The sequence below is a fragment of the Psammomys obesus genome, unplaced genomic scaffold (assembly GCF_907164565.1).
Source record: "Psammomys obesus unplaced genomic scaffold, mPsaObe1.curated_primary_1811, whole genome shotgun sequence".
NCBI lineage: Eukaryota > Metazoa > Chordata > Mammalia > Rodentia > Muridae > Psammomys > Psammomys obesus.
The window spans coordinates 9,223,045-9,234,663 of NW_026585609.1; the positions used below are offsets into that span (position 1 = coordinate 9,223,045).

The 11,619-nt window shown below is 40.6% G+C and overlaps 1 pseudogene; it reads right to left on the bottom strand.

The window, feature by feature from the left end:
* Positions 1-3,215: 3,215 nt before the first annotated feature.
* On the bottom strand, positions 3,216-11,304 carry LOC129680066 (eukaryotic translation initiation factor 3 subunit J-like; annotated as a pseudogene).
* Positions 11,305-11,619: the final 315 nt, after the last annotated feature.

An 11,619-nucleotide genomic window follows, 5' to 3' on the forward strand; every position in this document is an offset into this window, starting at 1 on the left:
TCAACAAATGGTGCTGGCCCAAATGGATGCCTACATGCAGAAAAATGAAAATAGATCCATATTTATCATCCTGCACAAAACTAAAGTCCAAGTGGATCAAAGACCTCAATATAAAACCAGATAGTCTAAATTAGTTAGAAGAAAATGTGGGGAAAAGCCTAGAACTCATTGGCACAGGAGAAAACTTCCTGAACAGAACACCAACAGCACAGGCTCTAAGAGCAACAGTCAATAAATGGGACCTCATGAAACTGAAAATCTTCTGTAAAGCAAAAGACACTGTCGTCAGAACAAAACGACAGCCTACAGACTGGGAAAGAATCATCACCAACCCTATATCTGACAGAGGGCTGATATCCAGCATATATAAAGAACTAAAGAAGTTAAAAAGCAATAAATCAAGTAATCCAATTAAAAAAAATGGGGTATGGAGCTAAACAAAGAATTCTCTGTAGCAGAATATAGAATGGCAGAGAAACACTTAAAGAGATGATCAACATCCTTAGCCATCAGGGAGATGCAAATCAAAACGACCCTGAGATTTTACCTTACACCCATCAAAATGGCTAAAATCAAAAACTCAAAATCAAACACATGCTGGAGAGGTTGTGGAGAAAGGGGAACCATCCTACATTGCTAGTGGGAATGTAAACTGGTACAACCACTTTGCAAGTCAATCTGTCATTTCTCAGACAATTAGAAATAGTGCTTCCTCAAGATCCAGCTATACCACTCCTAGGCATATACCCAAAATTTGCTCAAGTACACAACAAGGACATTTGCTCAACCATGTTTGTAGCAGCTTTATTTGTAATAGCCAGAACCTGGAAACAACCCAGATGTTCATCAACAGAGGAATGGATACAAAAATTGTGGTAAATTTACACAATGGGATACTATACAGCAATTAAAAACAAGGAAATCATGAAATTTGCAGCCAAATGGTGGGACCTAGAAAGATCATTCTGAGTGAAGTATCCCAGAAGGAGAAAGACATACATGGTATATACTCACTTATATAGACCTATAAAATATGATAAACATAATGAAATCTATACACCTAAAGAAGATAAACAAGAAAGAGGACCCGGGGTAAGATGATCAATCCTCACTTAGAAAGACAAATGGGATATGCAATGGACGGAGGAGAAAACAAGTAACAGGACAGGAGCCTACCATAAAGGGCTTCTGAAAGACTCTGCCTAGCAGTGTATCAAAGCAGATACTAAGACTCATAACCAAACCTTCGGCAGAGTGCAGGGAATCATGAAAGAAGGGGGAGTTAGTATGAGATGGAAAGGATAGGAGCTCCACAAAGACCAAATATATCTGGGCACAGAGGTTTTTTCTGAGACTGACACCCCACCAACGAACAGGTATGGATATAACCTAAAACCTCTGCTCAGATGTAGCCCATGGTAGCTCAGTAATCAATTGATTTCCCATAGTAAGGGGAACAGGGACTATTTCTGACAGAAACTCAATGGCAGGCTCTTTGACCTCCCTACCCCCCATCCCCCACCCCCCAAGGAGGAGCAGTCCTGCTAGGCCACAGAGGAGGACTTTGCATCCAGTCCTGAAGATACCTAATAAAACAGGGTCAGATGAAAGGGGAGGAGGTCCTCCCCAATCAGTGGACTTGGAAAAGGGCAGGGAGGAGATAAGGGTGGGAGGATGGGATTGGGAGGGAATGAGGGAGTGGGATACAGCTGGGATACAGAGTTAATAAAAATTAAAATTAAACTAATAATAAAAATTTAAAAAATAAATTAAAAATTGAATAAGTAAATACATAAATAAATAAATAAAACAAAAGGGGCACAGTCAAAATGTTTCTCCAGTTTTTAATGTTCCTTTTTCTAGTGTTACAGTCATAAGTGTAATAATATAATTATACTGTTCTAAATATAATCTATTTTATAAACAAATGCCATTTTAATTGTACTACTTTTTATTTATTTATAAATTACAGTTTATTCATTGTTTTTTGTATTTATTTTTTATTAAAATTTTGTTTTTTTATATTAATTACAGTTTATTCACTTTGTATCCCAGATGTAGCCCCCTCTTTCATCCCCTCCCAATCCCACCCTCCTTCCTTCATCTCCTCCCATGCACCTCCCCAAGTCCACTGATAGGGGAGGGTCCTCCTCCCCTTCCCTCTGACCCTAGCCTATCACATCTCATCAGGACTGGCTGAATTGTTTTCGTCTGTGGCCTGATAAGGCTGTTGCCCTCTCAAGGGGAGGTGATCAAAGATCAGGCCACTGAGTTCATGTCAGAGACAGTCCATGTTCCCATTACAGGAACTGTGTTACATCTGTGCAGAGATTCCAGGTTATCGCCATGCATGGTCCTTGTTTGGAGTATCAGTCCCAGAAAAGACACCTATGCTCAGATTTTTTATTCTGTTGCTCTCTTTGTGGAGATCCTGCCCCCTCCAGGTCTTTCTTCTCCCCTTTCTTTCATAAGATTCCCTGCACTCTGCCCAAAGTTTGGCTATGAGTCTCAGCATCTGCTTTGATACCTTGCTGGGTAGAGTCTTTCAGAGACCCTCTGTGGTAGGCTCCTGTCCTGTTTCCTGTTTTCTCCCTCTTCTGATGTCCATCACATTTGCCTTTCTCAGTGAGGACTGTTCATCTTACCCTTCTTGATTAGCTTTTTCAGGTGTACAGATTTTAGTATGTTTATCCTATATAATATGTCTAATATCCACTTATAAGTGAGTAAATACTATGTGTGTCTTTCTGTTTCTGGGAAACTTCACTCAGGATCATCTTTTCTAGTTCCCACCATTTGCCTGCAAATTTCATGATTTCCTTGTTTATAATTGCTGTATAGTATTCCATTGTGTAAATTTACCACAATTTCTGTTTGCATTCCTCAGCTGAGGGACATCTGGGTTGTTTCCAGGTTCTGGCTATTACAAATAAAACTGCCACAAACATTGTTGAGCAAATGTCTTTGTTGTGTACTTGAGCATATTTTGGAAATATGCCTAGGAGTGGTATAGCTGGATCTTGAGGAAGTGCTATTTCTAATTGGCTGAGAAAGCAGCAGATTGATTTCCAAAGAGCTTGTACAAGTTTATATTTTCTCCTGCAATAGAGGAGGGCTCCTCTTTCTCCATATTTCTCCAGCATGTGTTGTCATTTGAGTTTTTGTTTTTTTGTTTTTTTTGTCCTCACAATAGTGATTTTATTAAATTAGTTGCTTTATAAAACATTGCAGATGTCATAATTGTTAACATAACAATTTACCAAACTGTAGTTAACTGGTGCAGTTTGCTGAGCATGTTTTATAAAGAAAAGGAAATGCCAAACATCTCGAACTAAGGCTTCCAAAAAACTGGCATAATATAATGATTTTTCATATTGTATAATTTTATCTTTTAGTAATGTTGGGATCAGTAAGCAGGCACTGCTACAGGCAGCCCCAAGGGACCTGACAGACCAGTTATCAGGCATTTGTGAAGACACCCAGACCACCTGCTGACCACCTGGAACTACCTGTGCATGCCCTGGGTCACCCTATAAGAGAACTGGAGCCCTCCCCCCTCTCTCTCTTCCTCTTCCTCTCTCTCTTAATCTTCCTCTCTTCCTTTCTCCCTCTCTCTCTCTTTCTGCAACCCCCTTCCCTTAATAAACCTCCCACGTGGAACCGATCTCGTGGTGTGATTAGTGAACCTGCGTGTAACCTCCACATTGGTGCTTTGGTCCTAACAAGTAACTTTCCAAACTCTGTAAAATCATCTCTTGAAGATGGGTTCATAGCATCTATCCCATAAACTGTATTATTAACACCAAAAGTTTCTTTTGCTAACTCAAGGTCTGACTCTTCCTGTAATTTCTTTAGCCGAAGTTTATCTGCTAATTGCTCTTCAGGTGTTAGCACTTTAGGTTCTTCAGGCTCTTCTAACCTCTTTTTAATCTCTTCTTGCCTTTTCTTCTGCCGTTCTTTCTCTTTTACCTTTTCTGCTATTTTTTTCTTTTCTGAAATTTTTACTTCTGCTTCCTCTTTATTTTCATCATCATCATGATCCCAGTTATCCTTCACGTCCCCATCCTCGTCCTCGCCTTCCCAGTGGTCGCTGTCGGCCATGCCGCCCCCCCCCCCCCGACCTTCCGCACCGGGTCCTCCATAAAGAACGTGTCCGCATCCCAGGAGTCTGAGTCCCCCACCGCCGCGGCCGCCGCCATCTTCAACTGCAGGGAGGTGAGTCACCGGGCTGGCTCTCCTTGGCCCGTGCTGTCACTTGAGTTTTTTATCCTAGCCCTTAAGCTAATATCCAGAATATATAAAGAAATCAAGAAGTTAAACAGAAAAAATAAAATAAAATAAAGCAATCCAACAAAAAAAAAAAAAAAAAAAAACGGGGTACAGACCTAAACAGATATGTCTCAATAGATGAATATCGAATAGCAGAGAAACATTTAAATAAATACTCAACATCCTTAGTCACTAGGGAAATGCAAATCAAAACAACCCCAAGATTTTAACTTACACACTTCAGAATGGTTAATTTCACCACTTTATTGGATTTACTTCACATCAAATGGGAGTTAAATTCCTTAATCATTCATCACCTAATTTTGTACAAGTGTGTACATATTATTGTGTCATAAAAACAAACCATTTAAAATCTTTATAGAGTTAACTAGAGTGTACTGATGAGTCCCCAAAAGGACAAAATAACAGGCCACAAAACATCTCCTGATCTTTTCATCTCTTTCTCTCCCTTTTGTTTTATGACAGCTTGATTTGCCAAGGGGGAGGGGATGATACCCATGGTAGGCCTCCTGGTATCTGAGAGAAAAAGGATGAGGAGGGGGAAGGGGAAGGGAGGAGAGGGGAGAGGAGAGGGAGTTGGAAGGGGAAAAGGAGATGGGGGATGGAAGTGAGAGAGTGGGACTGGGAGAAAAAGAATGAGGGGAAGCTGGGATTGACATATAAAGTAAATAAACAAAACAAAAAAAGACTACATTTATATCTACTTGATGTGTGTTTATTGTTTGTATAAATGTGTGTGTGTTTGTGTGTGTGTGTGTGTGTGTGTGTGTGTGTATGTGTATGGAACTCGAGTTAAAGCCTGATGTGAGTGGCCATGTGGGTGCTGGAAATGGAACCCAGGTCTTTTGCAAGAACAAATACTCCTAACTACTGAGCCATCTCTCTAGCCTTTTCCTCTTCCTCTGTTTCTTTTATTGGTATAGCTGAGCAAGCCTTGGAAAAACAGCATGTATCCATTTGCCTGCAAATTCCTCCACTGAGGGAAATTTAGGCCATTTCCAGATAATGGCTATTACAAATAAAGCTGCTATAAACAAAGTTGACCAAATAAATGTTCTTGTTGAATGGTGTGGCAGATGGTGTGGCACCTTTTGGATATACTCCAAGGAGCAGTGTTACTGGATCTTGAGGTAGCACTATTCCCAATTTTTTGAGAAAGTGCCAGATTGATTTCTGAAGTGGTTGTACAAGTTTGTATTCCTACTAGCAATGGAGGAGGGTTCCTCTTTCTCCACATCCTCTTCAGCATATTGTCACTTGAGTTTTTGATCTGAGCCATTCTGATGGGTATAAGATGAAATCTCAAGGTTGTTTAGGTTTGCATTTCTCTGATGACTTACAATGTTGAGCATTTCGTTAAGTGTTTCTCTGCCATTCGATATTCCTCTGTTGAAATTCTCTGCTTGACTGTGAACTCCCTTTCGTAATTGGATTATTTGGTTTGTTGGTGTCTAGTTTCTTGAGTTCTTTATATATTCTGGACAGTAACCCTCTATCAGATGTAAGGCTGATGAAGATCTGTAGGCTGTCATTTTCTTCTGTTGACATTGTCCTTTGCCTTACAGAATCTTTTTAGTTTCAGGAGGTCCCATTTATTAATTGTTGATCTTAGAGCCTGAGCTGTTGGTGTTCTGTTCAGGAAGTTGAAGATCATCCTGAGTGAGTAACCCAGAAACAGAAAGACAGGCATGGTATACACTCACTTATAAGCAGATATTAGCTGTATAATATAGGATAGCCACACTAAAATCTACAGACCTAAAGAAGCTAGATACTAAGGAGGATCCTTGGGAGGATACTTAAATCTCATTCAGAATGGCAAACAGGATATACACCAGAAGCAGTGGTAGAGAAAAAACAGGATGGGAACCTACTATAGAGGGTCCTCTGAAAGGCTCAGCCCAACAGGGGATTGAAGCAGATGCTAAGACTCACAGCCAAACTCTGGGCAGAGATCAGGGAGACTTATGGAAGAAGAGGGGGGACAGAAAGACATGGAGGGGAAAGGAGCCCCACAAGGTGACCACCAAACCCAACAAATCTGAGGCCAGGAGGTCCTGGAGAGACTGATGCACCAAGCAAGGACCATGCATGGAGAGGACCTAGACCCCTTGCTCAGATGACTGATTGGCAACTCAGTCTCCATGTGGCTGTGAAAGTCAGAGGAGCAGGGGCTGCCTCTGCCGTGAACTGCTCTTTCATCAGATGCCCCTGGCGATGCAGCCTTACCAGGTCACAGGGGAAGAGGAGCCAGGTAGTCTTGTTGAGACTTGATAAGCTATGGGCAGATGGTTAGAGGAGGAGAACTCTCCCTTTCAGTGGACTAGGAGAGTGGGATAGGGGAAAGAGGGAGAGATGGTGGGACTGGGAGGAGCTGAGAGAGGCTCTTCAATCAGGATATATAACAAATAAATTGTAAAAAAAAAAATTAAGAAAGAAAAATAGTATGTTTCCCCGAATTTTTTGTAAATTTTATTTTTTTAATAGCTCTTCCTACCTGACCTGAATCAGTGTTCCTCACAAGTGGCCTGGGTCATAGATGTGCATCACCACACACCAGCCATTCTGCTTTCCGTTATTACAGAGTGGTGTATTTGGTTATTAATATTTACTATTATGTAAAAAGCTGCGGTTAATCCTAAACAGCTGTATAACCAAATCACCACACAGAGACTAGGAATTTTTTAGTTAACCTAGAACACAATGTTGAGCAATAGTTAATCCATTCTAAATCTCCAAGCCTGCATAGTTTCCTACCATTCAGATTCACCCATTATACTTGCTTTTAGTGATAGCTTAGGTCTGGCTCATTTCTCCATGTCATCCCAAGACCTCTCTCCTGATTCTCCTCTCCCAGCTTCTGCCCTCTTCTCCCTCCTACTGCTTCCTCTCCTCTCCTCCCTCCTACTCTTTCCTCTCCTCCTACCTCCTTCCTCTCCTCCCACTCTGCACCAGGATGTCTCCCCATCCTCTCCATTGCTCAAATTATAGCTGGTTGTTTTAATTGACAATTTAGAGAACAAATGGTGGCATGTTTACACAAACTTGAGACCAGTGATGCTTAGAATAAGTATCCCAATGCAATGTCTGGATTAAAACCAGATAGTGGAGTAGAGAAATCAGCATTTGAATGAACAAGGGTAAAGTGTATACATTCCAAAAGAACATTATACCAACAAAAGAGCAAGAGCATTTTTTAATGTGCATTGAAGCTTTGCCTTTGTGTATGTCTGTATCCTCTGAAACTGGAGTTATAGATAGTTGTGGTTCCCATGTGGGTTCTGTGAATTGAACCCTGGTCCAATTCTCTTAACCACATCTGCATTTTAAGTAATGTATTGTCCTTATTTTAAAGCTATGCTTTATTTTTTATTAGATGAAAACAAGCATATTTCACTCTGAAAAAATGACTTTCTCATCTCTCTTTCCACCTCTCCCAACCTCACCCACTTCATTTAGTCCTAATAAAACCTTTTTTTTCTTGCAATCCACTTTACTTCCTGCATTCTAATAGGAAGGTAGTATACTATGTCCTGCTGTGTTGGTGAGGGAGTGAGCCTGAGCTTCAGCTTGTAATAAAAAGATCCTCATGTGTTTTGCAAAGTACCTGATTCCTGGTGGACTTTTGGGGTCTTGCGAATCAGGCACAACAATCAAATCAGCTTCATTATCGTCTTCACATCTGGGTCAGGGGAAAGTGGAGGCTTTGATTCTACTCAGAGGATCCCAGTGAGCCAACATGGGAGGAGGAAGCATGTTTCCCTTCTCCTTGTGTTCCTGCCTAGTGAAAGAAGGAGAGGGGCTTGCTGAAATTAAAGTAATAAAATGAAGGCTGAGAAAGACAGTGAGATTTTCTCCACACTATTATTCATGATCTCAATCAACTAGAATGGAAACCTGAGGATCAGAAGTAGAACAAAGCCAGCAAAGCCTGTCCCAGAAGTGAAAGAACTGAAAACACCCTGGACCCATTAGCTAAATGGCTCAAACTGGGAAACTCTCAGCGTAGTGATTAGATCTCTCAGCAAACAAACAAACAAAAACACAAACAAACATAGAAAGAGGAACATCCCTGAAAGGTGCTAGAAATTAAGGCTGAGTATCTGAGAGATGAGTTTTCTAGGACGCTGGACCTGCAAATGCAAAGGGAAAACATGTCTGTGATGTTGTAGGGGAACGTGCATCTCTGGTGTGCTGCGGAGGTCAAGGCAGGAGGAATGGTGAGAGGAAGAAAGGAACTTGGAAAACATTCTATAGGTTAAGATGTTGAGAGGGAGTCATTGAAATGTCAGGAAGAGTGGAGAGAACTCAGCATTCTGTGGATACCAAAGAAAGCCAAAGCAGGTACTTCACAGAGCTCAAGTTCACATGGCCTCTTCAGTGATCAGTGGCTGGTCCGCTCAGTCTGGTCTCCTATGAAACAGCTTGAACAGGGCAGGATGTCAGTACAGTTCCTTACATCTTAGTGTGAGGGAGTAGCTATTTCTAAAATCATCCAGATAGGTTTTTACTTTTAGTTAAAAAAAAAGAAAAAGAAAAAAAGAAACACATTGGCAGAAAGGGGAAAGAATTACTGTGCATTGAATAGTGCTTCAAAGCAGACAATATGCTTTGGAATTTATAGGAATTGTTTCGTAAATCACAAAATATTTATGAAGTAGGCATTGTCCAGTCATATTAAAGGTGAGATTAAATATTGTCCCACCAATTGGACCGCATTATATTATTGTATTATATTATATTATGATTAATTTTAAATATAACTGCTCTGATTACTAGACGTTTATAAAAACCCATCAAAACCATGACTTTATGAAGATAATACTATTTTACAAGAATGCATAGAATTTCAAGGCTAGAAAGAGTAAGAAAAGACAGAAATGTGAAATAATTCACATATATACAATCAGACACATGATTCATTAGGCATATTTTCTGGGCTTAGTCACTCTGTGTGGCACTAGTGTTCAGGACACATTTTAGGCTGATACAAATACATTGTTCTCATATTGAGGGTGCCTTTGGGGTCTTGGAGTTTTCCAGGGTGTCTGCTTCTGCCTTCTTGTCCAGCAACACAGCACGTCCTACACAGCAGGAATGATAATTCATGGTCCTAATTCTCAAGTCCAGTGCACTATCTGTTTCCTTCCATGACAGTCTTGATTCACTTATGACCACACAGCATTGCTCACTGTCCACAGAGGATTGCTTACAGAACTGCTGCACATGAGCTCAGTCTCTTCTATGAAATACGGTATTTGTGTAGGACCTATGTGCATATCCCTGTGTGCTTTAGAGAGTCTCCAGATTTCCTACAGCTTCTAAGATGATCTCAAGGCCATGGACATAGCTGTATTTGTCTAGAGAATATGATGGGGAAGTCTGTATGTGTTCAATAGACTTTATATGTGAAAAGTTTTAGTCAGCAGGGAACTGGGTGTGCAGACTTGGGTGGTTCTTCAGGTTAAGATGACCTGTCTTCTGTCTTTATTTCTAGGTAGTCTGCCTCTCTCTCTCTCTCTCTCTCTCTCTCTCTCTCTCTTTTTCCTCAAGAACATTTTAAAATTACTTAACCTATTTAAATGGTTCTTTGTCAGCATCCTAAAACTGCTTTACAGTCCTGAGACCACTAGGGTTTGTCTACAATCTGAATCATACAATTCACCAAAGATAGTTGAAAAAAAAAGTAGAAATGGACACTGCAATTCTGGACCACACAACATGAATAAAAGAACATTTTAGCATATCTGATTTCAAATTTTAATGTGTAAGTCAAAGCATGACATCACCTATACCAGCAACTATTTAGAAAAAAGAGAAAACTAAGTGAATAAATTATAATTAATAAAAAGAAAAGAAAAAAGAGGAAACTAACTGGAATGAAAAAAAAACTGGAATGAATCTGTAGCTGTAGAAATTAGGAATCCCCATTATGCAAACTAGCACAAAAACGTGATTTAAGTACTTAGAAGTAGAGACATGGGCATCAGAAGTTCAAGGCTATTCTTGACCACAGAAAGTTTGGGACTAGCCAAAGCTACAGGAAACACAATCTCAGAAATAGAACAAAGCAAAACAAAAAGTGATTGGAAAGCTTTTCTCAGAAAGCTATCATAATTAAATCTAGAAAGCCATTCCTAAAATGGTAATGCATGGATCTGTTAGAAACTAAATCAGAGCAAAGGGGGAATTATGAAAAAATTAGAGATGTAAGAGCTAGCTAATGTTTCTCATTATTATCGTTATAAACAAAACACTCATTGCTTTCCATACAAAACCCACATTTCTAAATTGCCTAGCAGGAAGTTAAATTCCCAAAGTTGGGATACATGATGACCACATGTGAAAAACTAATGTGTTTCCCTGTGTAATAAGCCTAAGAGATCCATTGTTGATACAGTTACCAGGGAAAGCAGAGATATCAAACATGGTGTTTAGGCAGTGCAGTGTGGTGGTGTGGTGCAGGCCTTGGTATGTAGGAGGCATGGAGGTCTTTGTGCTCCCAGATAAGCAGTAGGGGAACCTTGGCATTTTTAAACTCACAGGGTTGTTCCTTCAAGGAAGGGGTGCATATCCTGCTATCCATCCAGAAAGCCGAGTCTGGAGTCTTATACACTGGTGTACACGCTGTGTGGCTAAGGCCACACCGAATCCTCTCCCAGACCCTTATGAGTTTGTTGATGTGTAGAACCCATCTTTATGCAAGATGTCACATGTTCCTTACAAAGAGTTCTGATGTCCTCTTTAGCTTTATTGGGCACACAGAATTGAGTTACTTACCAAAGAAATTTCCATCAAATTGTGCTGTGCTTTAATATGCCTAAAATCAACTCCTTGGGGATCAGACTACCAAAGATTGAACCAACACAAGCTACTTAGTCATGTTGAACCAGGCTGCCCTCTTGCCCCTGCAGATCATTAAACTGCTGGTCATGGTGGTCACAGAGCCACTCTGCCACCACTGGTGTTATGCCACAGTACCCTGTTATCTGCTATGGACGTGGTGTATGTCATGTTATCCTGCAGTAGCCCTTATTTGTCATTTTAGTGTCTGTAGCTCCTTTTACTTGCATTCAACAGTGGTCTTAAACTACAAACTAGAAAATGCTAGGAAACAGTAACTCAAGATTTTAAACTGGACATTGCTTTGAGCAGCAATGATGAGGTCTCATGGTATATAGGTTAAAGAGAGCTGGCCCAACCCAATGGGTTAGCATGGGTGAGTGAGAGATGCCCTGCCCAATCACCACTTGCAGGTGGGAGAGCTGGCTCTGAGGTCAGGAGAGCAGGAGAGTCGTTCCTGTTCCTCACCTGCTTTAACACTAGCAA